Source organism: Meriones unguiculatus, chromosome 8 (assembly GCF_030254825.1).
Source record: "Meriones unguiculatus strain TT.TT164.6M chromosome 8, Bangor_MerUng_6.1, whole genome shotgun sequence".
Lineage (NCBI taxonomy): Eukaryota > Metazoa > Chordata > Mammalia > Rodentia > Muridae > Meriones > Meriones unguiculatus.
The window spans coordinates 8,087,405-8,114,412 of record NC_083356.1 but is presented as its reverse complement, the minus strand read 5'-3'; the positions used below and the strand labels follow the sequence as shown (position 1 = coordinate 8,114,412).

The window sequence follows — 27,008 nt, the reverse complement described above, 5'->3', positions numbered from 1 at the left end:
ACTAGTCTTTCTGGATACTTTATAGAAACTTGATTAAAATGAGTTTCTTTTGTAAAAATTTTATTTTATTTTATTAATTACACTTTATTCACTTTGTATCCCCCCATAAACCCCCCTCCTACTTTTAAAATAGGGGTCATGCTAAGACACTTCGTGAGAAGCCTGGATAATATAACTACACATATGTAATCTAAGTAAAGTTAAATGTAGTCTGAAACAAATAAGGCAGTTACAAACCTGCAGGCTTGATTGTAACTGTATCCAAGGTATGCTGCAATGTGTTTAACTAGAAAAACAGTGGCTAGAATAAGAGTATGTAGGTTTACTGGCAGGAGCCATCTTTTCCTGCCATCTTTCTAGCTGACTAGAAACCAGTGGGTAGCCCAAGCTGGACCAGCAGACACTCCTCTCTGCAGAGGTATAGACTCTTTGGGCACAGATGTCAGTAATCACGGAGTTCCAGTCACTGACATAGCCAAATAATAAATCACCTCAATATTTAGGGGTGTAAAGCTAAACTGTTTTATTTGCCCATGTGTCTGGGTCAACCACAGACTATAAGGAAGGGGATAAGGTGAGGTCTCTGATACAAAGAAGCATGATTCATTACCCACCTGTCACAGATTTGTGTTGGTTTTATTTTTGGGTGCATGTGATTCTTGATTTTGGTCAATAGAATATGAACTAGAGTGGAGCAGTTAGGAAGGAAGAGTGAGTAGCTTGAATTGAGAGTTCCAGGAGTTTATGGCTTAGCTCCTCACTTTGTAAGCTTGGAGCGGAGAGACCGAAATGCAGGGGGTTTATAACTTGTCTAAGGTCACAGGAAACAATTCACACTCCTCAGAAAGCACAAGCAAACTGAGCATAAGAACAGTCTTAGTAATGATTCATTTTAGGGAGAAGTATTGTTCCACAGACTGAATTTGTTCTGTATTACTTGTCATTTAAAAAAAAAACACAAAAAACTAAAGCAGTTTTCTTACCCTGTGTGGCCTCCTGTGACCATGTATAATGAGGGTGTTCAGAACCAGGGGTCCGCATAAGCACAGCAGGACTTCCCCAGTTCAGATTTATCCGAAAGACTCAGAGTGCTGTATCCCACCCACGTGGCTTTCAAACGGGCAGTGAGCGCACAGCCCTTCCTACATACCTCTTTTTATTAGCACGTGCTAGCATTTCTCTGAGACTTAAAACAACCGTGATCTGGGGGAAGATCCAAATTCTTGGATGGAAGGAGCACCAGAGGGGACATTACCAGGGGTGTAATGTCCTGGGCTTCAGCCAAAGACAGCATTTGCCACTCAGATGTTGTTCTGAGGAAAGAACAAAACCCTCTGCCACAATCTATTACAATTTTCTTGTTGATATCTTTTTTTTCTCGATCAGGCCAAGTGAAGTTTTCCTTATGAAATCAGCTCACATCTTGAAATGTCTTCTTCTTTTATTTGGAGAATGTAGCTTTGTCATTACTTGTTGGAGGAGAAAGAGACTTTGGACTGATGTAGGTAGTGCGTCACTATTTTTTTAAGATTTATTTATGTTTGAGTACACACCTGCATGATCAAAGAGGGCATCAGATCACATTATAGATGGTTGTGAGCCATATGTGGTTGCTGGGAATTGAACTCAGGACCTCTCTGGAAGAACAGACAGTGCTCTTAACCATTGACCCGTCTCTCCAGCCCAGTGCTTCACTTTTAAAGTGTGAAATACAACGATGGCCTTATTTTGGTGGGTTTTATGATTAAGTGTTTTATGTGTGATATTATTATTACATGGAAAGAACTGGCAACAGTAGATGTTGATAAAAAAATAAGTAAGATATTGGTAAGTAAACGCTAACTGCTGAGAGTGAAGGTGTCTAAAATCAGGCGATTTCCCAAACGTGCTGTGGAGCCTCCTCAGTCATACTTCTTCTGTCACTGTGGACTTTCCAGGTAGAAAGTGATATCATTTGTTGGTTCAATGATACAACATTAATAAAATTAATTCAAGTTTATAATTCTGGAACAGCTGAATTTCAAGTCATTGTCCTACTTCTTATTTTGAAATTATTTTTGGGTCACAGATTTTATTAGAAAGGAGTAAATGTATAAATGAGTTGTATTTTCTTAATGGGCTCTGAGATGGAACACAATAAGGAATATAGATTTTGTTAAGGTAGAGAATTACCATAAAATTATTTATTTTATACTGCATTAATAAATACTTATACATTTTAACTCTTTAGATGTTTTGTTTAAAGTTGGTGTATTAAAATGTGAAAATTAAAAGCATTGAAAAGCTCCTGGCTCTAATCTAAGTCTGCAGTAGGCCAAGGCAGGAAGAAAGCTGTGAGTTCCAAGCCATCTTGGGCTAGCTACATCGTGAGTTCCAGTCTAGCCTGGATTACAGTGTGAATCCCTGTCTCAAAACAAAACAAAACAAAAAAATGAACGACAGCAATAATAATAAGCAAACAAAAAGCAACACTGGGGCTGGAGAGTTGGCTCAGTGCTTAAGACTGAGCTTTGCTCCTGTCAAGGGTCTGAGTTTTGTTCCTGCACGTACCTTTCACAGCTCATAATCTCCTTGCCTCCAACTCCATGAACATCTGCACTCAAGTGTGCATACCTACCCACAGCCATAAACACATAGATCTAATTGAGTAAGTCTTGAAAGAAAGCAACATTGACTCATTCTAGAAATCTTTGAAAATGCGCTAAAGTATAAAAGAAAGTTACTTATTTTTTTAGAACTATTTTTTTATTTTATTTTTATTTATTTATTTTATTTCATTAATTACACTTTATTCACTTTGTATCCTCCTATAAGCCTCTCCCTCCTCCCAGTTCCACCCTCCCTCCCCCTCCTTCATGCATGCCCTTCCCCAAGTCCACTGATAAGGGAGGTCCTCCTCTCCTTCCTTCTGATCTTAGTCTATCAGATCACATCAGGAGTGGCTACATTGTCATCTTCTGTGGCCTGGTAAGGCTGTTCCCCCCTCAGGGGGAGGTGATCAAAGAGCAGGCCAATCAGTTTATGTCAGAGGCAATCCCTCTTCCCTTTACTATGTAACCCACTTGGACACTAATCTGCTGTGGGCTACATCTGTGCAGGGGTTCTAGGTTATCTCCATGCCTGGTACAGCCCAGATGCCCCTCAACTGGAGAATGGATGCAGAAATTGTGGTACATCTACACAATGGAGTCTTACTCTGCAATGAAAAATAAGGAAATCTTGAAATTTGCAGGTAAATGGTGGGACCTGGAAAGGATCATCCTGAGTGAGGTGTCCCAGAAGCAGAAAGACACACACCATATATACTCACTCATATAGACATATACCATAGGATAAACCTACTAAAATCTGTACATCTAAAGAAACTAATCAAGAGAGAAGACCCTGACTAAAATGCTCAATCCCCGTCCTGAAAGGCAAAGAGGATGGACATCAGAAGAAGAAGAAAACAGGAAACAACCCAGGAACCTGCCACAGAGGGCCTCTGAAAGGCTCTGCCCTGCAGACTATCAAAGCAGATGATGAGACTTATGGCCAACTGTTGGGCAGAGTGCATGGAAGAAGTGGGAAATAGTAAGAGCTGGAGAGGACAGGAACCCCACAAGGAGAGCAACAGAACCAGAAAATCTGAACACAGGGGTCTTTCCAGAGACCCATACTCCAACCAAGTACCAGGAAAGTGTTCCTTATAATCTCAGCGTATTTCTCTGGGGGCATAAAAGCATCGGCGATATTTTATCTCCCTCCCCCTCCTCCACTACCTTTCCTTTTTGAGTGCTGTGATGCGCCGAGAATCAGAGGTGGCCAGCTCCTTTCCTTCAGCATCCTTCAGGGTGCTGCTCTGCCGCCTGCCGGTGGCTGTCGCGGCTATGATCTCAGCTCCACGGTATAAGGATTTTCTTCGCGTTACTGCTTCTAATACCTCTGAGTTTGAAGTTGTTCCCTCCACCATGATGTGCCTTTCCGTATGCTCCCTTCGACTGTGCGCTTAGACATGGTTTGAAAATCCTGACTGTTAGAATTACCGACATGACTTTGGGAAGGTCTCAGCCCTTAAGGACTGTCTCCCTTCCCCACTCTGTCGTCTTTCTGGAATGTCAGTGAGGCAGAGGGGCCATCCCATTCTGTTCCTTACCTCCTGTTCACCATTCTTTCTCAAGTTTCCTAGCACTCTGGTCTGTGTTCCATGCTGTCCACAGATATCTTCTAGCTCCTTAGTTCTGTTATAGAATTCTGAGCTGAGATTTTGCCGTTGAAATTATCAATTAAGTCTCACCTGTTGGGATATATTTTACATTCTAAGTTTTCTTTTTCAAATCACTATTCTCCTTCCACACTGGAATGTCTGAACTGATCTCTACTTGCCAGATTTCAGTGTTGAGGACCTGATCCCTGTGTTCAGAGGGTGGATTTATTTGTATAGAAGGCATTTGATGTGACAACTAAGGTACAATGTGGTCAGTGAATGGAGCCTAACAGTGCATCTCATGCCCCTTTATGGGACATTAAGGCAGTAGGTGTGGGCACACAGATGACTTGGCTGTATGGATACACAGCAAAGAGGTAGTCACCTGCCAGCTGAGTGAGGCCTCAGAGGAAATCAGAGATCCCAGGTAAACCATGGACTTCTAGTTACAAAGCTGTGAGAAAACAGGCTTCTGGTGGTCTGAGCACTCGTGTGTTCTTTGCTTACTTGATAGGCTTAGCACAACAGTGTGTGCATTGGGACAGTTTTTTTTTTTTCAGTGTGCTTTTCATTTTTAATTGCTCCATGTTCAACCTATTTTGGTTTGCCTGTGTAGCCTGTATGTTTTATTGTGTTACTTTCCCCTGAGGCCTTTAGCCAGTATGTGTTTTGGGAGTCTTTCGTGCCCTGGATGAGTTTGAGATTAATAATTCAATGCACATAGACACCGAATATCACAGCGGCTTGTGTAATTTCAGGTGCGGGGAGGCTTTGTGCCCTCACTGTCTAGAAGCTTTCCTTTCTTCTCTTGTGGCAATAAGGTCTGTTTTGACATCCAGTTCTTTGACAGAGAAATGAGTGTGTCAGCCAATTTATTGTGGTGCTCCCGTGTTGCTCATTGCTGAATGCCATGAGATCTGCAGGTTGATTTTTTTTTTTTTTTTTGCTGCCATGCTGGCGAGTTGAAAATTAGCATTCATTCTAATTTGTCAGAGAAACATAAGACTTGTGATAGAGATATTGTTTTTGTATCTGTTTAGTACCTGCAGTTAGTCATAGAGAACTACCAATTTCAATTTGTCTGGGTATTGTCACCATGTTCTAATTTTGCATCAACTAAAATGATACATTTCTCATGGGGTGAAAAGCCTGGAGAATTGTCAAGTGAGTCTTAGGAGAGACACTAGTGATTGCAGAGAGCATGAAAACATGAAATATTCTAATAGAAAGGCTTCAGTTAATTTTCTCATTTGCTGAAGACACAGCTCTGAGGGGAGTGCTTGCCTCGCGCTCACAAGGCCCTGGGTTCAATCCTCAGAACCACAGGAAAACAAACAAAACACTAGAAAAATACCCACACAAAATGAGATACTCTGTGGCCAGAGACCTCTGAGAAGGGGCGTGGCTGGAAACATCTCTAAAACAGGCAGTCTGGGCACAGTGTGTTGCTTAATTCTGTGTTTACAGCTGAGGCTCCCACAGAGGAACACGAGTTAGAAGGTTTAGCTCACTTAAGTACATGACACACATGTAGAGCGTTTCAGTGACTGAAATCCGGTAGTCGTTGTTTATGATTGTGTTCATGTGTGTGTGGCTTTCTTCCTCTCAAAAGTTGTCAAATTGCCGGAAATTAGAATGAAAATAAAGCCAAGGAGATGTCAACTGTAGCATATTGGAAAATTGCAGAGAAAAACTTCAGCTACATATGTGATAGTGGTTGCCCATTGCGGTTACATGTGTACAGGATACGAAGGGTCAGTAAGAGTTTTGCCCGAACCAGAATTGGCATTTTCAAATATTTTTTTCATTTTTTTATTAATTACAGTTTATTGACTTTATATCCCAGCTGTAGCCTCCCTTTGTCCACTTCCAAACTCACCCTGCCTCCCTCTTCTCCTCCCATGCCCCTCCCCCAGTCCACTGATGGGGGAGGTCCTCCTCCCCTTCCCTCTGACCCTAGCCTATCAGGTCTCATCAGGACTATCTAGTTTGTCTTCCTCTGTGGCCTGGTAAGGTTGCCCCCCTCAGAGGGAGGTGATCAAACAGTCAGTCACTGAGTTCATGTCAGAGATAGTCCCTGTTCCCCTTACTAAGGAACCCACTTGGAGACTGAACTGCCATGGGCTACATCTGTGCAGGGGTTTTAGGTTATCTCCATGAATGGTCCTTGGTTAGAGAATCAGTCTCAGAAAAGACCCCTGTGCCCAGATTTTTTTCTCTCCTTGTGGAGCTCCTGTCCTCTCCAGGTCTTTCTCTCTCCCCCTTCTATCATAAGATTCCCTGCACTCTACCCAAAGTTTGGCTATGAGTCTCAGCATCTGCTTTAATACCCTATTAGGTAGAGTCTTTCAGAGGCCCTCTGTGGTAGGCTCCTGTCCTTTAACCTGTTTTCTCCCTCTTCTGATGTCTATCCCATTTGCATTTCTGAATGGGGATGGAGCATCTTACCCAGGGTCATCCTTCTTGATTAGCTTCTTTAGGTGTACAGATTTTAATATGTTTATCCTGTGTGTCTAATATCTACTTGTAAGTGAGTATATACCACATGTGTGTTTTCAAATCTTTTATAGGTGTTTAAATGTTTGCTTAATATACTGAAAAAAGAGGAATAAGTGTTTTTTAGATATAAGTAACTTTTCCTTATGGTTTCTCAGTAAGAGACATGCTGTTACTCCGTAGTGACCATGGGGAACAGTGACCTGGAGATTCAGAGGCTGTCTCCATGCTTACTTTGCAACTACCAAGCTCCAGTAAGTGAGTTTACTCTGGGCGGGGGGGGGGGGGGGGGCGGGCAGGAGGATGATGCCATGTGAGACATTGACTGATCTCTGACAGACAGTGCATGGCTCAAATTCCTGTTACCTGTCCCGGTGGGGTTCAGTCCCCTTCGGCTGTGTGGAAGATGCTCATTACTTCCTAGGCATTGTGCTCAGTCAGCATCTCGCGGGGAAGCAGGCTGCTGGGCAAGTCTCTCAGCTTGCTTTTGTGATGCCTCCTGCATTTGAAATTTCATTTTGGTTTTGACCATAGAAACCACAGTCTCTGTTTGGCCATCCTTCCTTCCCTACTGCAGTCGGCAGTGTTAGTCTGTGTTTTAGTTTATTGCCCATGGCTTTCAAAGTACATCTGACACCTAGGAGAGATGCTTAGCCTTTGGGATTTCAGTGATAGCATCCAAGAGTCCAATCAGATGGACAACCGCTTTGCATTTGATGGTACTCATATTTATTGATAACTCTCTCCTCTGGTACAGGATTCTTAGCTGTTTAAGTCAGCTAGAATATCAGAGTTCTTATTAAGCATTCTGCCTCTATAGGGTAAATCCTTTCATCTCCAGATAATTTTTAGTTTCTGTATGAAGCTCCACACTCCCACAGCAGTCTGGACTGATCTTCACCATAGAACGTGGGACGTGAAATCAGTCTTACTGTGGCCTTTCGTATCCAACACCTGCAGACAGACTTCCATTCTGGATATTTGTGTCTGTTTGAATAATATAATAACTACATTAGATACTATTTCTCACATTGTATTTTAGATCGCACCTCCAAAATAAGAAACCAGCCCCTTTGGTGGGATTTAGACAGTATGTGATCTGAGACCATAATTTCCCAGAGTGGAAGCTGATCTTTCTGAGAAAACTGACGTTTAAAAATCACTTACAAATGGCTATTAGGGTGTTAGGGAATGGTTGTCACCTTTCAGTTTTGGACCCTGTCATTCCTGCGAGCTGTTAACCTCTGGCTTGCTTTAAACCCATGTGAGAAGTGAAGCTGAATGGAGAATTTGAGGGTTGAGTGAATCTGAGGTTTTCCTCCTGGCGTTTCAGACACTAGACTCTATATCATTTTATTACTCAGAAATAACTCCAAGATAACTCCACATTAATTTTTAAAATGTCACCATGAGACGTTCTGCTGTTCTCTGGAGTTCTAGATGAAATTGAGCTCTACAGGCTTTTGGAGTGAAGATGATCTCGTGTTGCAGTGCTTTTATACCTCTCACCACAGATGTCTGAAAGCAGCTCTGCTAGCTGAGTCCATTTAGTAGAATTTGCGTGTCGCTGTAATTCATTAAAACTAGTCAGGATGAATGCGGTAAATCTTTCATCCAAAGATCTCAAAGCATCCTGATGGGCACCTTGGGCTATTATTATTATTATTATTATTATTATTATTTTCAGTGTGTCCTTATGAGGTAGTTGGTATTATGCCTGGTTTGACAGATGAGGTACAGAGGAAGCTGAGAGAGGCTCAAGACATGTTTTCCAGGTCCTAGATAGAGCGGGTTAAAAGCAGGTTGACTAAAGGCACAGCCCTCTGATTGGAGAGACATTCACTCTCATTTCGGGGCATATCCCTAATTCTGCTTCGAATGCTGGAGCATCTGTGAATGTTAGTGCACCGTTATCTGCCAGTCCTTCAGGGGATGAAAGGACCTGGGAGGGATTTAATAAACTGGCTTGTTCTCTCTGTCACCCTTTGATTAGTTTTTGAGGAAGTGTGCGTGGTGGAAGTGTCCTTGCTGCGCATAAGTAGGGGCTTCCCGTGTTCGGTCATGGAGGATCACTGCCAGAGCCTGGGATTTCCTGGCACAGAGAAGATAGGTGGGGCTGAGATTAACGAGGTTTCTCTTGCTAATGGAGGATCTTGCAAGCTCAGAGATTTTTCTCCTATCTGTGAGAGTGTGTCTCCCCTGGGCTCACTGAAAGTCATGAGGCCATAGAAGGTGGTGTTACTAAGGCTGAGTATAACCCCAGGTAGCATTTGATTCTAAAGCACATTTGACAAGCACCCACACGGACTCTGAGCTCTTTGTGAGAGGGGATAGTGCCCTTTAGACCATTTTCTTTCACTGGTACATATTTATAGCAATGAATATCTATCTATCTATCTATCTATCTATCTATCTATCTATCTATCTATCTATCTATCCTACAAGTCCTAAAAGTAACGAAAAATGTCTTTGATTTCAAGAACCTTGGTGATATTATCTGATAGGGAAACTCCTTTGTTTTTCTGTGTAGTGAGGAGTTGTCTTGTTCTTAGAAAAACTTACTCAAATATGAAATGCTTATAAAAAAAGCCTGCTACATAAAGAATGGTCGGTGAGTGTTAGTTTTCATCATTATTTATGAAGGAGATGAGACAACGGGAGGGGAAAAAGATAGAGAGGAAGGAAGGAAGAAAGAAAGACAGGAGGGAGAGAGAGAAAGCGAAAGCATATTTTAGAGTCTTCAGTTGTCTTCTGCTCGGCTGCCTTCAGCAGGTTTTATCAGGCTCATTCCAGTTACTGCTGTAGCTTCCACACTGCACTCCCCCCTTGAAGCCTCAGCTTTTACAGCCCATTTCCTCACACTGAGGCTAAAGGAAACTTAACAAAATGCAAGTCCTAGCATGTTAATCACCACCACAGAGTCCATCATGCTTCAGGTATTCCGGAGGAGTATCCTGATAGGAGTGGTAGTCCCCTGTGTGAGCATGACCCCTGCTGCCTCTTTGGGCTTATTCACAGCACACAGGTGTTACCAGCTCCTGATGCTCCTTCTCCTCTGTAGGTCTCTACTCGCTGCTGAGCTGAAGCATAGCTTTCACCCTGTTCCACAGTTCCACAGACACACCCTTTCCGCATGACACTCCACCCATCTGCCAGGGACCAGTTCATGTGCCTTCTGACACATCTGTCTCAACGTATTCCTGGTACCCTACCTTGCACAGTCAATTAAAATAACTCTTTTGTCCCCCACATCCTGCCTTAAACTAAAGAGTTCTGCCTTGTTCTCAGGTTCCAAGCCTTGGCATATTGTAGATGCTCAATAAACATACAAGAATTAATAACACTACACAATCTGTGGAAAAAATGCTAAATCATTGAATCGGAAAAAATAGTGAGTGAAGTTTCCAAGAACAGGAACAATCCTGATTTTGAGGCCACTGAAAGAGAAGCCTTTCCTGTTTATTTTTATTTTTTTTATAGTGAAGAAATGATGGTTTTTTTCTTTTTAAACGATAACCTTAGGGCTTCAGTTAGTCCAACTGTAGCCTTCATGCCAGAATGCAATCCCACCTCAGCTGCTCCCTTCTTGTGAGATATTACTTACTGTAAATAAGGCAATCTAGAAATGACTACTTTGCAGACCTATAGAAAAGGTTTTATATGACAAAGGTAAAGTGCCTGACACACGAGGGCAGCAACTGGTGTTTATCACGCATGGTTAAAAGTTGTTCTGTGCACTTCAGCTCAGCTCAGTGAATTCTTAACTCCTTCAGGGACTGAGTAAGTGGAGATTAAACTCTTCCTGTGCCTGATGATTGACAGCCCATGTCCTGGGTGTGTACTACGCTAGACTTTAATGCCAGTGGGTAGAACTGAGAAGAAAGCCCCAGAGAGACTGGGAAGGGAAAGATGGGAGGACATAACTGAAGGGAAATGGCAAAAAGGCACCAAGGATCTGCCTCACACAGCAGGTTACAATTGCTTATGTAATATGCAATTGTTCTTAAAATGTTTATATTAAAATCACCTATAGTTCAGTTTTTTTTTCTTCTGTGACTCTAGCTTTATGACAAGAGTATTATGGGAAGGTTGGAGGCATCAACATGGATATTTCAAACCTGCTGAGCCAGGAACCAACTGGCTCCTGAGTTGGTAGGTAGAGTCCCTGGTAGGCCTCTGTACATCTTCTAGATGGGGGAGGATAGTTCTTCAACTGGAAATTTGCAAAAATTTCAGAAATGCATTTATCTTCTTCAGAGGAGAAGGGTGATTTTTTTCTCTAAAGGGTTCATGGTCCAGCAAAAGCCAAGAACCTGCTGCTTTGTGCTTTCCCCATCAGAACTGAAGTAGTCTCATGCACCCCGAGAAACAGCCCATGCTCAGTACCTATCTGAAATATTTAGTCACAGCAGAATATTGTGACTCAATAAAACCGTGGTTTTCTTCTCACATTCTTGTTTCCTACCATGAAAACTTTTCCTGGACCGATTTAAACTGAACATTTAATCACGTGTAGCACTTTCCCTTGTAAAACAGTATGCGTAAAGCATTTAATGTTTGTTATTTTGGGGACTGGCTATTGGAAAACAAAATAAATGAGTTAAAAAATGAATAACAAAGCAGCATTTTTGGGTCTTTTCAAGGAGTGCTACATTTTCCAGTGGGTTTTCTGTGTCATTAGAGGGAATGAGTGCAAGCACCCTATCTTAGTTGATCTATGTGGTCAAGGAAATTCTCATTTTGCATTGATTTACTCAACACATTATGTGATAGAAGTGATCTTTGTTGGATACAAAGAAAGGGGGAGGAGGAGATTTGTAGTGGGAGTGGAAGGAGACAATGAATTTTGGGGAGTTATCTATGTTTGCCTGGCTTCACATTGGTAGCACACATGCTTTATCTCATGACAACCCCATAATCTCCTTGTATAAGAAGGAGAAATGCAAGGCTTCAGAATGTAAGCAACTCAGGGAAGTTCCAAGAGCTACCCAAACTGGCTCTTTTTTTTTTTTTTTTTTGCATATAAAACTTTTTAAATTAATTACACTTCATTCACTTTGTATCCCCCCATAAGCCCACCCTCCTCCCCTCCTGATCCCACCATCCCCCTTCTTCACACATGCCCCTCCCCAAGACCACTGATAGGGGAGGTCCTCCTCTCCTTCCTTCTGATCTTAGTCTATCAAATCACATCAGGAGTGGCTGCATTGTCATCTTCTGTGGCCTGGTAAGGCTGCTCCCCCCCTCAGGGGGAGGTGATCAAAGAGCAGGCCAATCAGATTATATCAGAGACAGTCCCTCTTCCCATTACTATGTAACCCACTTAGACACTAAACTGCCATGGACTACAACTGTGCAGGGGTTCTAGGTTATCTCCATGCATGGTCCTTGGTTGGAGTATGAGTCTCTGGGAAGACCCCCGTGTTCAGATTTTCTGGTTCTGTTGCTCTCCTTGTGGGGTTCCTGTCCTCTCTAGATCTTACTATTTCCCACTTCTTACATATGATTCCATGCACTCTGCCCAACAGTTGGCCATAAGTCTCAGGGTCTGCTTCCTAGGTTGTTTCCTGTTTTCTTCTTCTGATGTCCATCCTCTTTGCCTTTCAGGATGGGGATTGAGCGTTTTAGTCAGGGTCCTCTCTCTTGATTAGTTTCTTTAGATGTACAGATTTTAGTAGGTTTATCCTATGTTATATGTCTATATGAGTGAGTATATACAGTATGTGTCTTTCTGCTTCTGGGACAGCTCACTCAGGATGATCCTTTCCATGTCCCACCATTTACCTTCAAATTTCATGCTTCCCTTATTTTTCATTGCTGAGTAATACTCCATTGTGTAGATGTACCACAATTTCTGCATCCATTCTCCAGTTGAGGGGCATCTGAGCTGTTTCCAGCTTTTGGCTATTACAAATAAAACTGCTACAAACATGGTTGAGCAAATGTCCTTATTGTGTTCTTGAGCCTCTTTTGGATATATGCCTAGGAGTGGTATGGCTGGATCTTGAGGAAGTGCTATTCCTAGTTGTCTGAGAAAGCACCAGATTGATTTCCAGAGTGGTTGTACAAGTTTACATTCCCACCAGCAGTAGAGGAGGGTTCCCCTTTCTCCACAACCTCTCCAACATGGTTCTTAATCCTGACCTTGTCCTCTATCCTTTGTGTGCCCTTTGCAAAGGTACCTTCTGAAGGGCATTTCAGATGCCACAGTGTTTACATAGGAGGTGGTCAGTGTCTCCGGATGAACCAAAACCCTACTCATGCTCTCTGAAGAGCTGGAAAAAGCATCAGAGAGCGGAATGTTGATAAGATAATTGTCATCTCTTTCACGGTGAGTGACTTCTGTGCTATCTGTAGACAGTCTGTGTAAAAGACCAGAAGACACAGTCTACAAGAAAACTGTCTAGCCTTCTATATCCTACTGCAAAAACAAGAGTAATATGATATAGATGGTAAAACTATCTCTCTGCATGATCTGAGTTTTTCACCTCTGCATTTCTGTCTTTAATTAAGCATGCATTGTCTCTGGCCACCTCTCATGAGTCCTGTGGATGCAGTAAGGAAGCTTGATAATTAGTTTTATAAACCAGGCGAGCTATGCATCTAAGTCTTGGATACTATAGAATTTAATCTGAAACAAAGATGATCATAAAACCATAGAGGTGATTCACTGTTTTCTCCTGATTATTAAATTAATGCAATTGTATTTTAGGAAAAACAGAATAACTAATATATTTAGAAAGAAGGGAAACCATCATTGCTTTCCTAATGTAAGATAAACATTATTAATATTTAATGAACTCTGCAACTGAAGTTATATATAGTTGAGCATTGTATTTTACTTAATGCATCTATTTTCACGGAAACATTCTATTTAATTTTAAAATTAGCATGACTTTATAAAAAGAGAGACCAAGTGGCTGAGATGTGCCATCCTGTGTTACATTCTCTCCCGTCCACCATGGGTACCAGTAGGAGCAACCGTAGTCTCATATGACAATATCTCTTTGATTGTAGCTGACTCAGAAGCAGACTCTGCTGAAATTACTGGGGTGCTTTCTTAGTTTTCCATAATGATTTGATTAGCACTTTTGGGGGCTCCAGCAAACAATTGGTTGGTTCTGTTGCTTTGGCATTATACCATGGTAAGTGTGAGGCAGGGCAAAACCACTCAGTTTCTGTCTTGGCAGCAAGAGAAGATAAGAGAGCCTGGGTCGCACAGTCTCCTTGGAGGGGATACCCAGAATGACCCAAAGGAGTCCTACTAAACCCTGTTTCTTAAAGATATCTCCATTTTCTGCACGTGGTCTTTGGTGTACTTTCAAGGTCCAGAGTGTGTGTGTTTGCATATGTGCGTGCGCGCTTGCACGTGTGTGTGTGTGTGTGTGTGTAAAAATCTATGTTTTGCGTATGAGAAGATACCTGACTGTGACTTACTTCACTTAGCACAGTTTTCTTCTGCTCAATCTATTTTCACACAAATGAGGTCTCCGTCTTCATTCTCTGCATCCCTTCACCTGCCAATGGGCACCTAGGATTACTTCCATACTGTGGCTACCCTGGACAGCACCACTATAAACACAAGCACGCGCCTCTGATGTGTGCTGACTGATGCATATGTATATATATATATATATTTTGCATCTACGCAGGGGCAGTGTTGCTAGACCCGAGGTGTTTGTCTTTTAGATGTTTTGAGGACCGTCTGTGTTGAGCCTTTCCCCAAAGCAGGAACTGTGCTTGCTCTTAGATGCAGCTTAGAAACTTCAAGCTCCCACTTAGCTTCCATCCTTTCTTTGCTGCTTTGGGCAGCATGGGTAGGTCTCTGTATGGTGGAAAGGCAGTGTGCACCTTCTCTCCTCTGAGGCTGACTGCCAGATGCTGCACAGACAGGCCCTCTCGGTTCTGTCTTTTGTTCACCACTTTCCATTATTTTTCACTAATGCGTACTTTTCTGTTGGCACTTTTTTTCCCTCATTTTTAAAAAACTCTCCTCGCTCTGAACTTTGCTCACAATCTCTGTTTGTTGTTATTTTATTTTCCTAGATCCTGTGAATTACTGTAATAAATATGTGAAAGTAACAGGGCTTAATTAAGCTTCTGGTAAAATACCTCACATCTAGCCGCGAAACAGAAAACAAGCCACCACTGTTCCCATCCTTAGCCTTAGTTGGAAGGGTTTCTTGGCTTGTAGGCATCTGAGAACATTGACATCTCAGTTCAGAAAAAGGATGAAAATAATAATAATAATAATAATAACAATTTATAAAGAAGTGATTTGAAATTTCAGAAGCAGCTAGTGAGGTTACCCTGGAAGTTCTTCATCTCCTCTTTTGGCTGTTGTGTTTCTCTGCTGACAGCGGTGAGTTCTGTCTGTGGACACCTCACCATCCAAAAGAGGGTGAGATGCATTCAGAAAGGAAGCTGGAATTAGGAAAAGGCTTTTAAGTCAGTCATTGATGCACCCATTGTACTGCTGTTAATTCAGCGGAAGATCTCCAGCTATTGATTCCTCCAGGAACATATTACTTCCATTACATGAGCAAATAAACTGATTTATTTTGACAGTTTTAGTAGACTAAAATAATATTCCATAACAGTTTCCAGATTTAGAGATCCCGAATGGTGGCATTTTAAGACTCTTAGAAATGTACGAATCTCCTGCCCATTGCAGGTAACGGTTGAGTCACGAGTGTGTCAGTAGGTGGCAGAGAGAGGCTCTGTCCACACTTAATGTTCTGACCTGTGAATCTCTGAATGGTTAGTAGCGTACCACTTCTTGAGAAAGCAGGCCAAGATGACCCCAGTCCTGTCCAGGGGGCCTGGCACCCGCTGCTTCTCAGCAGCTGCAGCACTTGGAAGAGGGGCCCAGCACCTGACTGGGGCAGCGTAGTAGAGCTGGCCCTGGAAGTGGGGGTTACAGGTGAGGCACCCTGAGGACGTGAGCACAAGGGAGCTGACCCTGTCACTGTCTGCTGTGTGGTGGCGGTGATGGCATTGGCGAGGTGGGGATCCCTTTCTCTCCATTTTGGCCTCACCAGATGTGGTAGGCCACCCCAAGGGTGTGAAAGCAGGAGAGGTATTGGTGGAGGTGGATGGGCCAGCCGGGGCAGGGCAGGAGGGCTCGCCCTGGTGGTGTGGGTATGGGAACGCTGGCAGGTTAATCTGCTCAGAGAGCTCTCAGTCCCAGATGCAGGGCTCTGAATTGGCCCACCCCAATCTACCCCATTGAGGGGCTGCTGGGGTTGGCTGGTCCTATAGATCCCAAACTATAGCATCTTCATGACACAGGACAACAACAGGGCATCCAAGAGGAGTCCCAGTGAGGATCCAGTATTGATAGTGTAACAAAGGCAGAAGCCTCGCACCAGACCATTGCAGTGAACATTTGCAAGCAAAGAAGTGTGGTCAACAGGCTTTACCGTGGCACACTACAGCTTCCATGAGAATTTTTCCCTCTGTTGGGGAGATGTTTCAGTAGTGGAAGTAGATACAAGGAGAGGGAGAAATGAGCGGGACTGGGTGCATGATGTGAAATTCACAAAGAACCAATAAAAAGTTTAAAATATGTACACATCTGTTCAAAAGTTGTTCGAAGGGCTGTTCAAAGGATGTCTGTGTTGAAACGAAAATGTACACCACCAGAGGGCACTGTGAGCAAACTTTTGTCCCTGCTGTAGCTGTATTGGCGATAGATCCTTCCAGAATTTAGTCAATTACTTGTAAGTGTACAGATTGAAATAATTATTTACAAAGTCCTTCAGAACTCAGAATTCATTTTTCTTTTAGAAGCAGCAAATAGATATTATATTTACAAGTCTCCAATATGCCATTACACAGTCCCCAGTGAAATGCTGTGACTCCGATTTTTTGCAATGTGAAATTAACACTAATGACAAAAAAAATACAACACCCCTAATAGGGATACACAGACCATGTAGACTCGTTACGGAGCTTCTAGACTCTGCACATTGAGGCCTTGTGCTAGCACGGAACAAAAGTACAGTCTTTGTCTTCCAAAACATGAACGATAAGAAACTATCCAGAAGACAGAGCCACGCCTCCTCCTGGTTCAGTTCCGGTTTCGATGGGGGCAGGGTTCCTGAGTTCTGTTCCCTGGCCCAGTTGTCTCATGCCTTCCTGATGGCCACTGTTCCACTTCTCCTATTCAGGCCGCTAGCGTTTCCCGGTTCTTCCAGATCTCAGCCTGGCCTTCTGTCCCAGGCTGGCACACGTGGTTTCTTACAATACTGTCCATTGCCCAGCTGGAGTCTTCACTCAGCCCAATCCCTGTGGGGGCAGGGATGTCCCATGGCTCTGGAGAGTCTCTCTTTTCTGCCTTGAACTGTGTCCCCAGGTCTCTACCTGGCTAGCATACTCACTGCTCTAGAGCCCGTATTTCAGCCAAAGAGGGTTTTACACTATGTAGGCAAGACATGACAGTTCATCTCTCACCCTGATGGCTGCCATTCCTTCCCTCTTCACTAGAAACAAAGTCATAACTGGGCACCTTCCTCACAGGGAGCCTCGGATTTCCTGGAAGTGGGGTGTGTCTCAGCACAGACTTCTGGAGGTGACAGGGAGGGCCATTTCAAAGGAGCTACCTAAAGTCCGGAGGGATGCCTCAGCTAGCAAAGGTATACGCAACCAAGCCTCTGGATCTGAGTCTCGGGATGTACATAGCAGGAGGAGGGAACCGGCCCACACTACTCGTCCGTCCTCTGACCTCTTCAGGTGTGTGGTGTCACACGCTCACACACACACACACACAAATAAATAAGATGTTATAAAAATTTTGGGGCAAAAAAGCAGCCTCGTTGATTCTGGGGAAGCTATTGTTCCTCAAGCCTTCCTGGCAAATGATGTGGTGTTTTTTGTTATAGGATTATGTTTTAAGGCAGCAGGTGTGTCAGGGTCTCCAGGAGATGGCAAAGACCTTGTTGGTTGCTGCTGTTTGGGTGAGATTATGAAAAGTAATGTTTAATAAGGGTGGGCATGCATCTCCTCTCCCTGCTTAACATTCTACACTGGGCGCTCTCACCTACTCTTTCCACAAATGGAGAAGATGTGATTCATGGGGCCGTGTGTGTGTGTGTGTGTGTGTGTGCATCTCAGATGATAATTGAAAGTAAAGGTTGGCAATGTGCAGCCTCACCAAGCTTTTCTTTTGCTTTCTTTTTAGGGTAATGAGGAGACAGATGGTATTTTTTCTGTAGATGCCAAAAAAAAAAAAATCCAAACCTCTCAAGTCTCATAGTTGTGGAATAAAATCTTATGTGATTTGCCAAACCAGTCTTCAGAGTCTGTTGGCATGCTTCTTTAGCCTCTACGTCAAGACCCAAATGATGCCGGGGGGGGGTAATTTGTGCATTCTGACCCCTTGTCCTTAGAGGAGGTTTTAGTTGGAGGCAAATAGTTAATCACCATATACAAAGCAAGAACCAAACCTGAGCAGCTGGTCAGCATGGATAGTGTAACGGGTGCAATACTAGTACAGCACATGACCCCACACTATAACCCACCATGTTGGCTTTGGCGCTGTGGCCTGCCATCTTGTCACAGGTAACATCGTGACAGAAGCAGAATGAAGTTGTCTTCTTTAGGAAGCTAGGCAAGTTCTTCATGGTGTGTTTGGGCTGGACAGATGATGACAACCACTTCCCCACTTACATTTAAGAAAAATAGAGACCATTGAAGTGACAGGGCTCTGAGTTTTTCAGTGTTCTTTTTAACATGTGACAAGTCTAAATGTTTCTGTCTGCATAAGCCACGTACTAATTAGTAATTAAACACTGTTATTTAATTAGACTACCTAGTTGGTGCATCACGCATTAATTACTCTCAGATTGGTGTGTGCTGGCTGTCCTTGGTGAGGGGGCCGCTCTGCTGGTTTGTTTCGTGCTGTGCGCTGCAGCTGTGCTCAGGCACAACCCTCTTCTGCTGTCTTGAATTTGGACAGAAAGCAGCAGCATGGAGGAGATGATTGTAGCAAGAGCCAGTCAGCTATCTTTCTGAATGCGTGCAAAAGCCAGAAGGAATCGGCGGAGACTGAATAAAGGAATCATCCCTTTAGGAGACTTACTGTATTTTTTGTTTGTTTGTGCTTGGGTTTTCTATCAGTCCTTTCAAAATGGAAAGGTCAGTGCTATATCACATACAGTGAATTTCCAACAGTTCTCAGCACTGACAAAACCTCTTGAACTTTCAGCTATTTTCTGAAGAATTTAGTGAACCCAGGGTAGTAGGTGAAACATATTTGAGTGAATTTTAATCAAAAATGGTCATGATAATTCAGTTATTTTAATGAAAATGTTGCAGTTGTAGACTATGAAACTTACCCATTTATTCCATTCCTTGTTATGGAAGTAGGACCTACAGTTATTAATTCTCTCATTGAGTAATGAATTTTCAACATCCAGAAAGTACTCTCAATAATTAACTCTACTCTTATAGCTGCACTATCCATCAGTAGACTTCATCAACATCAGTGGTTCTCTGTCTGCATGGAGGTCAGGGGTTTTATGGAGTGTTTCTACAGGCTGGTTGTATTTTTGTTTGAAGGACAGTTGCGTGCAGTGGGCTTTATGGTAGATAGCAGCTGTTGTTTTGGATACATGAGGTGCAAACTCATCTGTGACCAGACTCTTCCTTTCCCAGAATATGACACATGTAAAACCCTGAGAGAGCTGTCACCCCAGGAAATCCCTGTGTGACAGGTGTGCATCCTCATCTACAGGAAGGAGGGAATTCCTGCTGTCTGGAGGCTCAATTCCAGTAGCTGATAGAGGCAGAGGGTGTACTAGGGGCTCCAAGAGGGAGTTGGCTCATTAGGCTTGGTAGTCAATAAAAACAGAGATTAGGGTTGGGGCTCAGATCTTTGCTACCTGTACTGGGCCCCCTTTTACCACACATTTCTCCATCTCCACTTCCTCCTCCTCCTTCAAGGAACTAAAAATTCCCTTCCCTTCCTTCAGAGATCAGGGAATCCCGAGGAAGAGGAGGCAGAAGGACTTTAAGAGCCAGAGGAGATGGAGAATAGAAGAAAAAAGCCATCTGATTCAACTAGGCAAGAGGTATATGAACTCACAGACAGTGAGTCAGCGAACACAGGGCCTACAGTATGATCAATTTTGCTTCATCTTAACTATGTTTTATTTTGTTATATTTGGTTGCTATCTCTTAGAAGCCTGTTCTTTTCTAATGAGAAACAGAAAAGGAGTAGATCCAGAGGGGAGAGGAGGTTTGGGAGGAACTGGGAGAAGTAAGGGAGGGGAAACTGTAATCTATTTTCAATAAAAGGAAAACATTCAAAGTCGATTATGATCAGTATAGTCACTATTCAAAGTCACATGAGGTGTTTTGTTTCATAAATATACTTTCTGTCTTACTTTCACTTAAATTTGCATTTTCATTAATCATTATGAATAGTCACATAAGCTAAGCAAGGGATGTCATCCATATTACACAGAAGGCTCCCCTTCAGTCTTCATTATCAGCAAATGCAATTCTAACTCTAGAAAGCTCTGGAAGCCCTTTAACAAGGCATCTGTGAACATGCCTGTTTTATACCCTGAAGTAGCTCTAATTTTTCCCTCACTCAGCGTATGGCAATCCCTAACTCGAGAGAAAGCTTCCCCGAGCTGGGTGCAGCTCCACGGACATGACAGCTCAAAGTTGCTGAAGACACCCAGCACGCATCCTGCCTCCTAGGCCACCCCGTGCACAGCAGTGCTTCAGCTAGGAATGGCAAAGCCTTAGAAATTTCCAGTAATTAGTAGTGCCTATTAAAAATAAATTAAGAAACCCAGAGCAGACAGATTAAAGAAGCCTGTGATGGCGGTGCCAAGTGCAGTGATCGGGTCCGTGCTGCCTTTGACAGAGGAAAGAGCTTGGTGCGTTGAGAGCAACCAGGCTCTGTATCAGCAGGCTTCAGATAGCCGTGCCAGGAGTCCTGCGTTCATGGCTGTTTCATGTCTTCTGTATTACGTGAAGCCTAGTCTGACCTGAATCAAGATTCTAACTGCGCTCGGAGGTGTTAATCCTCCTATTATCGCTCGTTGTGGTTTCTTCTCTTGGTCAAAGGCCAGCTGTGGGGATGTGTGAAGAGGAGGCTGGCGCTGTGGAACACGGGTGCCGTTTCAAGGTCAGGACTCCTGCTTCTGCGTTCCCGTTGGCTGAATCGCACCATCAGCTGGGGATTATCACTCCAGTCTATGAAACTGACAGAGCCTAATGTTTCATGCAAATAAGTGAATATGCGAACAGCTCAGGTACATTCAAGGCTGGGAAAGATCATTTAAACCTGGGCCTAGAGTGTGCTGACGAAAACTTCAGAAGTTCTCTGACTGCTCTCAGTTCTTAATAGTTAGGGTATTCATGGGTAACTTTGAGAATCTAGTCTGCTAACATTAACTACCAGTGGGAATTCAGCCACAGTCTCTGCTTCACTTGGGGAAGATGCTACAGACAGAGTAGAGGCTTCAAGGCATAAAAATTCCATAGTCTAAGGTTGTTCTTCTGAGCGTTTCAGTGCATTCATCAAGTAACTCAGGCTGTTTAGTGCGAGCTGAGTTTGAAGAAAGTAACCATAAGGCTTGCAGAGGCCAGACACTTAATCCTATCTGTTTGTGGTCTGAAATCAGGGCACAGATTTGTGAGTTTGCTTGTTGAGATTACGCACAAATAGAAGACTGTGGGCTTTAACTGTTTTCTTTTTAATTAATTTTTTTTATAATTTATTCATTATATATCCCAATTGAAGTCCCCTCCCTCAACTCCTCCCAGTCCCACCCTCTCTCTCTCTTCTCCCCTATCCTCTTCCCATAGGGCACTGAAAGGGGAAGTTCTCCTCTGCCATCTCTCCATAGCTCATCAAGTCTCATCAGGACTGCCTGGATCCTCTTCCTCTGTGGCCTGGAAAGGCCGCATGGCCAGGGGGAAGTGATCAAAGAGCAGGCAACTGAGTTCATGACAGAGGCAGCTCCTCCTCCCCTTACTCAGGTACCCACATGGAGACTGAGCTGACAATCGGCTACATCTGAGCATGGGGTCTAGGTCCTCTCCAATGCATGGTCCTTGGTTGGTGAATAAGTCTCTGCAGAACCCCTTGGGCTCAGATTTTTTTTTTTTTTTAGCTTTGTTGGTCTTATTGTGGTTACAGGTTAAGTGACACACACTTTAAAAGATTAATTTTAATACATTTTATGTGTCTGAGTGTTCTGTCCGTGTGTCATATCTGTACATTGCTTGCATGCCTATTGCACTCAGAGGTCAAAAAGAGGCATCGCATTCCCTAAAACTGGAGTTACAGATGGTTGTGAGCTATGTGTATGAATGTTTTGCTTGTGTGTGTATGTGTATGTCTGGTGTCTGTGGAAGTCAGGGAAGGGGCATCAGAATTACTGGAACTGGAGTTCTCTATAGTTGTGAGGTGCCATGTGGGTGCTGTGAACTGAACCTGGGTTCTCTTAACCACTGGGGCACCTTTCCAGCCACCCTCCCTGCCTGCCCTCGCCCCTTGTATGTAAAATGATATCTCGTGAATACATAGCCTTGAAAGCAGGCTGTATTGCTTGAATTGTAGGCGCAGTTACCAGTTGTCTGAGCACACACGCTCTGTTGGGCCTTAGCTTCCTCCTTTATGGAACGGAGACAGTGGGACTATCGTGGTGTCGTGAGACTTTGGTGAAGCCGTTTCCAGACAGCGCTGACGTAAAGGGAGGGCTGAGTCTTACATATTGTGACGCGGCGAGACAGACAGCAAACTCAGGAGGTTACCTCAGCGCCAGGCCCAGGGCGCATGCAGCCGAAAGGGTGGATGCAGTGCTGGTGCATTCTAGATCTGTGGAAATATGCAAACTAAACTGCAACTCAAAGGAATGTGGACAAGAAACTAAAGAGAAGATATGGAGATCTGGGTAAATGTTCAGGCTGAATACATCTTGTATAGCAGTGAAAAGCGGCAATGAGGAGGTCTCCCTCTCTCTTGCCGTAGAGGTGCTGGAGGGCCTTTGGCAAAGTTTAGGAACACAGTAATGAAATTTTGTGATAATTTTTTAATTCAGATAGGTTTCAGGTACCCCCCCAAAACAAACGAACAAACAAAAAGCAAAACAAACAAAAGGAAAACAAAAACCATGGCTAGTTACCTGTTGGAACATCTCATTGTTTTAATTCTAACGAACTTGTATTAAAGAACCCCTTTCCTTGAGAAAAGAAACTTCTCCAGAGAAGATGTCTGAGGTTTAAATATAACAGATGGTATTTCGGATCTTCTGTCAATTGCATATGTGTGAGAGCTCCAAATTTAGATGCATTACACAGCTACAATTTGTGACAGTTTATGGCGTTCTGCTAGAATGAAAGGCTGGCCCAACCTCTCATGGAAGCATCTGCAGGAGATTTCAGATGACCCAGGTCGCCGCCCTTCGCCATCAGAGATGGCTCTGTGTGGCTACTCTTTGGTAGTCAATACAAATGAAAGTGGGTCAGTGATCTTTTTCATCCCGTGCATGGCAAGCCATGCTGATAGCTTTGTGTTTGTTGCAGATGACCCCGGTATTATATGGGTTATCACTTCCTCATGTGTGAGCAGCTTTATTTTGCAGTCTTGGCATGTTCCTTGCTGGGGGTTTTGCTTCAGTGGGGTATCTATTATCTTGTCTGAAGCCTGTGTATGGAAACAAAGTAATTCCACACCCTGTCTCTAGGCTACGCTTGCTCCCTGTCCCTCTGAACTCGGAGTGGGGTGGGAGCGCTGGGCATGAGCACTGCCATTCTCCCCCCTCCCCCGTGCCTCTCCTGCTTCTCCGAGGGGGGTGTGCGCCCTGCTCTGGGGCACCACAACCTCAGAAGGTGGTGCCACAGACCAGTGCTGCCCCCTGGAACCTTCCCACTGACTTCCAGGATTTTTATTTAACTTCTGTGCTAAAATTTTTATAGCATTCACAAATCACACGTGCTTGTTTCCTATTTTATTCACCTCTTTAATAGTTTCTGTGTTATAGCCAGGAAAAGATGCACTGGGTCTGCCTGGCACCGTCTGGGATAGCCCCATATCCCACGTTTATGACCAGCAGTTACACAGTTGAGCATTTCCCTAACATTCCTTTTGATCCAATTTAAAACACACAGGAAAGATTTTGAAAAAGCAGTACAAGACAACCAGTAGCCATAGTTAGCAATAAATTTCTAATGTATGTGTATAACCATTTCTCTTTGTATATATGCATCATCGTTAAGTCCTTCACACATTAAAAAAAAGTTCATAAACAGTGGTCAAGACACTTAACATAGATGCAATCAATATTAATTTATAGTCTACCCCAATTGGTTTTTTGGTAAGATTGATTTATTTCTTATTTATACAGCATTCTGTCTGCATGTGTGCCTGCACACCAGAAGAGGGCACAGGATTGCATTATACATGGTGTGAACCACCATATGCTTGCTGGGAATTGAACTCAGGACCTTTGGAAGAGCAGACAGTGCTCTTAACCTCTGAGCCATCTCACCAGACTGCCTACCCAAACTTTTAATAAGTTCCATGAATGACCATCTTTGCTACTGTCTCCCAGTTCAAAATGCCACCCAGAGTCACATGATCGATTTGGTCGCCTCACTTCTTCAGTCTCTGGGAACATCAAGTGACTCCTTAGATTTTTGTAACATTGACAAAAGAGGACAGATCAACACTGTTACTAAATCCCCCTGTTTGGGTTACCTGCTAAGTCTCATGGCTGCTTTCTGGTGCTGCATTTTGTTGGGACCTTGCAGGAGAGAGCCTTCCGCCTTACTGCATCCTGTGGGGAGACACAGGTCCCTGACTTGTTGGTAGTTAAATGATGGTAAAGCGTGATGCTGTGGGTCTGTGGACATTTTTCCTGTCCTTATGACACCCAAGTGGCACAGGCGGACATGTTTAAATACGCAGGTTGTTTCCAGCATTAGGACCATAACAAATGTCCTGGATCAGGACCCAAACAAGTGTTTCACACTCTTGGGCTTTTAGATTTGAAGCGGATGCTTGTCATTTGTTGACAGTAAGCAGTTCGATTTCGTATAAGTTGTTTTGATTTTTATTATTTAGCTATTAGTGTGTGATGCCATTGTGTGTAGTGTGGCATTGCATGTATGTATGATGTTGTGTGTGCTTTAGATACGTGTTTTAAGAGTGTGTGCTCATGGACATGTGGGTTCATGTGCATGTGTGTACACGTGTGTGGAGGCTAGAGGTCAATAGCAGGTAGGTGTCTCTTTCAGTTGCTTTCCATCTTATGTTTTGGCATAGAGTTTCTCACTGAAAATGGAGAATTATGGGTCAAGTGTGTCCCAAGAACCTTCTGGTCTCCAGTTTGAGCTCTGCAGTTACAGAACAAGCTGCTGTGCCCAACTTTCACATAGATGCTGGGTTCCAAACACAGGTGTTTTACCACGCAAGTGAGCCTCTGCCAAATGAGCCATTTCCTGGGCCTCTTCTTTTCTTGTTAAAAATCTGCTTATGTATTAGTATGGGATTAGGCCAAAGAGGCAGAAAGGGAAACTTGATGAGGACAAGGAATTCTTTAGAAAGTGGGAGGCAAAAGTAGAAGGCAACAGAACACCTGTGACAGGAGAGCAGAGTAGGGGCTTCTGGGAGGAGAAAGAGGACAAATAGGATGGGGATTAACCAAAATAAAGCATTGTGAAAATGCCACATTCATACCATTATTTTGTACACTAACAAGAAGTGACATAAAGTTTATAGAAGTGAGTCCAGAAGAAGTAACATGATCTCTCACAACATGTAAGTTTTGCATGTATCTGATGAGGTCATGGTACAGATCAGTAGTGCTGGGCTGGCCCGGTATGTGTGAGGACCTGAGTTTGATCCCTAGCAGTAAGAAAGAATAAATGAAGGTAGTGTTTAGCATGGTTAAATGTTTTGGGGATCTACTGCAATGCTTCTGTCACTCAAGGATTTGTGAGTAGAGCAGGAAGAGGATGAATGAATGCATGTGGGTTAGTCATGTTCCATGTGATGTGTCCACTCTGGAAGCTGATCTTTTGATTATCTCTGCAGTGTGCTCTTGGTCCATTCGTAATGTGTCATAAGCTGTAAAGCCAACTCCCTTGGCCTATTGATGAAGTCACTGAAGCTTGGGACTGAGAGAGCCTTTAAAAGGTCACACAGGAGCTGTGACTTGAATCCAAATATTATGTTTAATGGTAGTCTCTAGAATTTTGCATAATTCTAGAGACCAATTTTGCATAATTCTCTTAATCTTTTCAGTAGAAGCACATTTGAACATCTGTTCCTAAGTTTCCTCTTTCTTAACTTCAAGGGTAACTGAATGGAGACAGTTCTGTGCGATGCCCCTTGACTGGTAATGCCTGGTGAATTTGGCTTGTCTTCAGCTCAGGGAAGCTGGTGATTTTTTCATGGCAGAATCAAAGATCATTAATAAGAGTTAGATTTTGTTTTTCTGTTTAGAGGAGATAACATACTGATCTTGATTCTTATCCTCCTGGTCAATATCAAAGAGCATGCATTTACTTACAGTGTCTGTTCATTCTCTGATGCTGCTGCCATGCTTAGAGAATCATGTACGTTTCTATGTCCCTTAACAAAAAGAACAAGAAACAGTAGATTTGGGATGCTCCTTATCACATGGCAGAGGTCAAACTTCACTGTTTTCCCTGTGGCAGGCTCTGTATCTGAAAATAAAAGTTCTGCTGGATAAGCTGCAGCAAATATCCTTGTCCTCCCAACTATAACCCAACACAAACAAGTATGGTCCAGAGACAGAACATGAGGAAGGAATCACTATCTGCTGTAGCTAAGAACGGCATGGGAGATGCTTTCAAAACAATGACTTCTCAGAAGAGAGAGAAGGAGGAAGAATTTATTTGTGGAGCTCATGCATATTCATATGATAAAGCACATTTGTGAGCATGATCAGTTTAAGGTAATAATTTAAGGAGGACAGATGACAGACACGTTTAGGAATTTGCCTAGGTCAAGGTCATGGGCACAGGTTTGAAGGTTAAGATGGCAGACTGGACTGCCTCTGGGCATGCTCAGTTTGCATCATAAACTTTTAGTTGAAAATAAAAGTAAGGATTTTCTGGGAGTGAATTGATATGGGTTTATCCTTGAAGCAGCTAACAAGACCAGGAAAAAAAAAAAAAAAAAAACAAACAAAAAAAAAAAACAAAGCAAAATAAAATAAATTTAGAGCCAAGTCATGGAAACAGCCACAAATAGCTCTCTCCTAGGTTTTAAGGTCTTTTCAGTGACATTACAACACTTAGCTTCCCAGGAGACATCACTGGTATTTTATAAATT

At 43.1% G+C, this 27,008-nt stretch overlaps 1 protein-coding gene and 1 pseudogene across 4 annotated transcripts in view; both read left to right on the top strand.

Moving 5' to 3' along the window:
• The window catches only part of Tmem117 (transmembrane protein 117), a 429,918-nt gene that overhangs the window by 104,024 nt on the left and 298,886 nt on the right, over nt 1-27,008 (top strand). The gene's annotated exons all lie outside the window — the stretch shown is intronic.
• Nucleotides 15,343-15,459, top strand: LOC132656146 (small nucleolar RNA SNORA17; annotated as a pseudogene).